Here is a 7,128-nt window from a genome sequence, read left to right as displayed (position 1 = left end):
TACTGCGCAGTTATGATTTCTTTGCTTGTCACGAATTTCGACCTGCCCCTACGTAGGTATCTCAGAAAAATATGCCAATTTACGTGCGTGATACTCAGATATGTACGCAACTTTCATTCAATTTGGGCATTTTCATTTGAGCAAGTCCGGTGCCTCAATAAAATCCATCTTTACGGACTGTTCTGTTTTGACAGATTCTGCCTTTTTATTTCGCATTGCCTCTTTTGCTATGATGGATGAATTTCTTTGTTCCATTAATGTCCAGTAGCTTTATGCAATGTCCAGAAGTGTTAATAATGGTTGTGTCACCTCTGAACATGTTAATTTTTATTGTGCACTAACCCTCTAATGAGTTGTTTCGAGTTTGGTGTGGAGGAAGTTTTCAAGGATCAAGAGAGGAGGATGATACGATATGATCAAGGAGAGTGAAAGCTCTACGCTTGGGGATGCCCGGTGGTTCACCCCTGCATATTTTAAGAAGACTCAAGCGTCTAAGCTTGGGGATGCCCAAGGCATCCCCTTCTTCATCGACAACATTATCGGGTTCCTCCCCCGAAACTATATTTTTATTCCATCACATCTTATGTACTTTGCTTGGAGCGTCGGTTTGTTTTTGTTTTTGTTTTGATTGAATAAAATGGATCCTAGCATTCATTGTGTGGGAGAGAGACACGCTCCGCTGTTGCATATGGACAAGTATGTCCTTAGGCTTTACTCATAGTATTCATGGCGAAGGTTGAATATTCTTCGTTAAATTGTTATATGGTTGGAATCGGGAAATGCTACATGTAGTAATTCTAAAATGTCTTGAATAATTTGATACTTGGCAATTGTTGTGCTCATGTTGAAGCTCTTGCATCATATACTTTGCACCCATTAATGAAGAAACACCTAGAGCTTGCTAAATTTGGTTTGCATATTTGGTCTCTCTAAAGTCTAGATAATTTCTAGTATTGAGTTTTGAACAACAAGGAAGACGGTGTAGAGTCTTATAATGTTTACAATATATCTTTTATGTGAGTTTTTGCTGCACCGGTTCATCCTTGTGTTTGTTTCAAATAACCTTGCTAGCCTAAACCTTGTATCGAGAGGGAATACTTCTCATGCATCCAAAATCCTTGAGCCAACCACTATGCCATTTGTGTCCACCATACCTACCTACTACATGGTATTTCTCCGCCATTCCAAAGTAAATTGCTTGAGTGCTACCTTTAAAATTTCCATTCTTTACCTTTGCAATATATAGCTCATGGGACAAATAGCTTAAAAACTATTGTGGTATTGAATATGTACTTATGCACTTTATCTCTTATTAAGTTGCTTGTTGTGCGATAACCATGTTTTCTCGGGGACGCCATCAACTACTCTTTGTTGAATATCATGTGAGTTGCTATGCATGTCCGTCTTGTCTCGAAGTAAGGGAGATCTACCACTTTAATGGTTAGAGCATGCATATTGTTAGAGAAGAACATTGGGCCGCTAACTAAAGCCATGAATCATGGTGGAAGTTTCAGTTTTGGACATATATCCTCAATCTCATATGAGAACACTAATTGTTGCTACATGCTTATGCATTAAAGAGGAGTCCATTATCTGTTGTCCATGTTGTCCCGATATGGATGTCTAAGTTGAGAATAATCAAAAGCGAGAAATCCAAAATGCGAGCTTTCTCCTTAGACCTTTGTACAGGCGGCATGGATGTACCCCTTTGTGACACTTGGTTCAAACATGTGTATTGCGATGATCCCGGTAGTCCAAGCTAATTAGGACAAGGTGCGGGCATTATTAGTATACTATGCATGAGGCTTGCAACTTGTAAGATATAATTTACATAATACATATGCTTTATTACTACCGTTGACAAAATTGTTTCTTGTTTTCAAAATAAAAGCTCTAGCACAAATATAGCAATCGATTCTTTCCTCTTTGAAGGACCTTTCTTTTACTTTTATGTTGAGTCAGTTCACCTATCTCTCTCCACCTCAAGAAGCAAACACTTGTGTGAACTGTGCATTGATTCCTACATACTTGCATATTGCACTTGTTATATTACTCTATGTTGACAATTATCCATGAGATATACATGTTACAAGTTGAAAGCAACCGCTGAAACTTAATCTTCCTTTGTGTTGCTTCAATACCTTTACTTTGATTTATTGCTTTATGAGTTAACTCTTATGCAAGACTTATTGATGCTTGTCTTGAAGTACTATTCATGAAAAGTCTTTGCCTTATGATTCATTTGTTTACTCATGTCATTACCGTTGTTTTGATCGCTGCATTCATTACATATGTTTACAATAGTATGATCAAGGTTATGATGGCATGTCACTCCGTAAATTATCTTTGTTATCGTTTACCTCGCTCGGGACGAGCAGAACTAAGCTTGGGGATGCTGATACGTCTCCGACGTATCGATAATTTCTTATGTTCCATGCCACATTATTGATGATATCTACATGTTTTATACACATTATATGTCGTATTTATGCATTTTCCGGCACTAACCTATTAACGAGATGCCGAAGAGCCAGCTTGTCGTTTTCTGCTGTTTTTGGTTTTAGAAATCCTACAAAGGAAATATTCTCGGAATAGGACGAAATCAACGCCTAGGGTCCTATTTTTGCACGAAGCTTCCAGAAGACCGAAGGGGAAAGGAAGTGGGGCCACGAGGCGCCGCCACAACAGGGCGGCGCGGCCCAGGTCTTGGTCGCGCGGCCCTGGTGTGTGGGGCCCTCGTGTGGCCCCCCGCGTTGCCCTTCCGCCTACTTAAAGCCTTCGTCGCGAAACCCCCAGTACCGAGAGCCACGATAAGGAAAACCTTACCGAGACGCCGCCGCCGCCAATCCCATCTCGGGGGATTCTAGAGATCACCTCCCGCACCCCGCCGGAGAGGGGATTCATCTCCTGGAGGACTCTTCACCGCCATGGTCGCCTCCGGAGTGATGAGTGAGTAGTTCACCCCTGGACTATGGGTCCATAGCAGTAGCTAGATGGTTGTCTTCTCCTCATGTGCTTCATTGTCGGATCTTGTGAGCTGCCTAACATGATCAAGATCATCTATCTGTAATTCTATATGTTGTGTTTGTCGGGATCCGATGGATAGAGAATACTATGTTATGTTGATTATCAATCTATTACCTATGTGTTGTTTATGATCTTGCATGCTCTCCGTTATTAGTAGAGGCTCGGCCAAGTTTTTGCTCTTAACTCCAAGAGGGAGTATTTATGCTCGATAGTGGGTTCATGTCTCCAGTGAATCCGGGGAGTGACAGAAACCTCTAAGGTTATGGATGTACTGTTGCCACTAGGGATAAAACATTGATGCTATGTCCGAGGATGTAGTTATTGATTACATTACGCACCATACTTAATGCAATTGTCAGTTGTTTTGCAACTTAATACTGGAAGGGGTTCGGATGATAACCTGAAGGTGGACTTTTTAGGCATAGATGCATGCTAGATAGCGGTCTATGTACTTTGTCGTAATGCCCAATTAAATCTCACAATATTCATCATATCATGTATGTGCATTGTTATGCCCTCTCTATTTGTCAATTGCCCGACTGTAATTTGTTCACCCAACATGCTATCTATCTTATGGGAGAGACACCTCTAGTGAACTATGGACCCCGGTCCATTCTTTACATCTGAAATACAAATCTGCTGCAATACTTGTTCTACTGTTTTCTCGCAAACAATCATCATCCACACTATACATCTAATCCTTTGTTACAGCAAGCCGGTGAGATTGACAACCTCACTGTTTCGTTGGGGCAAAGTACTTTGGTTGTGTTGTGCAGGTTCCACGTTGGCGCCGAAATCTCTGGTGTTGCGCCGCACTACATCCCGCCGCCATCAACCTTCAACGTGCTTCTTGCCTCCTCCTGGTTCGATAAACGTTGGTTTCTTTCTGAGGGAAAACTTGCTGCTGTGCGCCTCATACCTTCCTCTTGGGGTTCCCAACGAACGTGTGAGTTACACGCCATCACATACTGCGGCACAGCTGGAACTGTGGCGTTCAGGATTTCGGAAAGCTGATTTGCTTGTGCGGACTGTTGGGGTTCCGAGGAAGGTGTGGTACACGCCTACACTCTTTTTGCCAAAGGGGTTGGATTTAGCTGCGGATCCCTCTTTAGGTTCCGGCGAAGCGTTATCCTCATCCATCGCCTCGGAACTGTCTTCCTCTTTGTCCTTGTTCTTGCCCTTGCCTCCTTTGCCACGTGGGCGGTGCTTCCGGGCTCGCTTGTATCCTGCTTCCGGGTCGTTCTTCAGATCATTGACCCACTTGCAGTTGCGGTTAGTACGAGTGGACTTCCCTGTAGCCGGATCCAGGTGGGCCAGGCAGGGCATGTCTCTGTACTCCTCGTATGTTTGGGGAGCGCGGTTCCGGCAGCGGTGACCTCGTCACCACGCTGCTGGCCCCTGCCGGCTCCGCCTCCGCGGCCGCGGCCTCTTCCGCCTCCTTGACCTGCGCGTTGGAAAGCCATGGCGACCATCTCGGATCCACCACTCTTCAGGTCATCAGGTGGATTTTTCCGCTTAGTGCCGCTGGTGTTGCCGTTATCACGGTTCTTCTTCTGCTGGTGCAGGGGAATTGCTGTGGCTGCGAGGTCTCCGCCTGCGTCGTCATCGGCGGCAGTGTGGTCGCTGGCAATGGAGATCATGTCATCCAAAGTCAGTTTGTTTGCATTAGCCAAGCAAGTAAGCTTGTGCCGCAACAATCCTCCCCTCTGCAGTCCACCTATAAAGGTGTGCATAGCTGTCGTATGATCGACATTTTCACACTCGTTTCTGCATGCCAACCATCGGGTGAGGAAGTTCCTTGATGTTTCACCCTTCTTCTGGATACATGCCTGTAAGTCGCTTGTCGTGGCAGGTCTCTTGTAGGTGCCCCTGAAGTGCTTTTCGAAAGCGGTCTTCAGGTCAAACCAACAAAAGATGGAATTCTTCTCGAGGTCGCTGAGCCAGATCCGGGCTGGACCCACAAGGTACAGCTGAAGCATGCGGCAGGCGATATTAGGGGTTCCTCCGGCAAAGGTTACTGCATTATAGTAATCCTCAATCCAGGTATCCGGCCTTTCGGTGCCATCATAGGTCTTCAGGTTTCCGGGTAGCTTGAGGTTCATCCTTGGCGTTGGTTCCTCTCGAATCATCCTGCCGAAGCACTTTGGGCCTATGTAATCGGTTTTGTATTCATTGAGACGTTCCCGTGCGTCCCGCGAGCTGTGGTGGGGTGATTTTGAGCGAGAGCGAGATCTCCGGCCGCCGCCTCCACCTCCACCTCCACCTCCACCGCTAGGTGGTGGTGAGGGAGACCCGCGAGGGGGCCGATGTGACCTCTTGCTTCCGCCATCCGACTCTCCCCGTCCTTCGCGGTGTTGACTCCGGCTTCGATGGCTGCCTTCACCATGGTGCTGGTTGCCTTCGTCGTTCCGGCTTCTGCGAGGCTCCTGGTCACGCTCCTCGTTCCGACTCCTCCTAGGCTTCGGTTCTCGATCGTTGTTCCTGCTTCGGCGGGGTTCCGGCGTACGCTCTCTGTTCCTCGGAGGCGGTACATTGTCGCGGATGTTGATTCCACATGGACCGTGAGGCCTGGTGTTTCCGACTGGACTACGGCTGCGAGGGAGTGGAGGACGCGGGTATCCGTTGGGTGGAGGTGAGGGATTCCGATACTTGTTCCTACCAGTGTACATCGCATCCTTTCCCTTTCTCGGATCTGACGGAGGTGTCTTTGATGGTACGGGGATTGGATTTGGGTGTTCTCTGGTTTTCCTTCTGCGTTCCGAGGATCCGGTTCTCGATTCGTCATCGCGATGGCGATTGTCGTAGGCGTCCTTCTGCAAAGTACAGACGCAATGCTCCGGGTTCGATTCCAACCTGCGCGAAGTGTCTGCCTTGCTCTGCTGCTTCATTGTGATGGCGTGTAACTCACACGTTCGTTGGGAACCCCAAGAGGAAGGTATGATGCGCACAGCAGCAAGTTTTCCCTCATAAAGAAACCAAGGTTTATCGAACCAGGAGGAGCCAAGAAGCACGTTGAAGGTTGATGGCGGCGGGATGTAGTGCGGCGCAACACCAGAGATTCCGGCGCCAACGTGGAACCTGCACAACACAACCAAAGTACTTTGCCCCAACGAAACGAGTGAGGTTGTCAATCTCACCGGCTTGCTGTAACAAAGGATTAACCGTATTGTGTGGAAGATGATTGTTTGCAGAAAACAAGTAAAGAACAAGTATTGCGAGCAGATTTGTATTTCGAGTATAAAAGAATGGACCGGGGTCCACAGTTTACTAGAGGTGTCTCTCCCATAAGATAAAAGCATGTTGGGTGAACAAATTACAGTCGGGCAATTGACAAATAGAGAGGGCATAACAATGCACATACATGTCATGATAAATATAGTGAGATTTAATTGGGCATTACGACAAAGTACATAGACCGCCATCCAGCATGCATCTATGCCTAAAAAGTCCACCTTCAGGTTATCATCCGAACCCCTTCCAGTATTAAGTTGCAAAACAACAGACAATTGCATTAAGTATGGTGCGTAATGTAATCAACAACTACATCCTTAGACATAGCATCAATGTTTTATCCCTAGTGGCAACAGCACATCCACAACCTTAGAACTTTCTGTCACTGTCCCAGATATCAATGGAGGCATGAACCCACTATCGAGCATAAATACTCCCTCTTGGAGTTAAGAGCAAAAACTTGGCCAGAGCCTCTACTAATAACGGAGAGCATGCAAGATCATAAACAACACATAGGTAATAACTTGATAATTAACATAACATAGTATTCTCTATCCATCGGATCCCGACAAACACAACATATAGTATTACGGATATATGATCTTGATCATGTTAGGCAGCTCACAAGATCCAACAATGAAGCACAATGAGGAGAAGACAACCATCTAGCTACTGCTATGGACCCATAGTCCAGGGGTGAACTACTCACTCATCACTCCGGAGGCGACCATGGCGGTGAAGAGTCCTCCGGGAGATGAATCCCCTCTGCGGCAGGGTGCCGGAGGAGATCTCCAGAATCCCCCGAGATGGGATTGGCGGCGGCGGCGTCTCAGTAAGGTTTTCCGTATCGTGGCTCTCGGTACTGGGAGT

This window comes from Lolium rigidum, chromosome 2, assembly GCF_022539505.1.
Source record: "Lolium rigidum isolate FL_2022 chromosome 2, APGP_CSIRO_Lrig_0.1, whole genome shotgun sequence".
Lineage (NCBI taxonomy): Eukaryota > Viridiplantae > Streptophyta > Magnoliopsida > Poales > Poaceae > Lolium > Lolium rigidum.
This window is presented reverse-complemented; position numbering follows the sequence as displayed.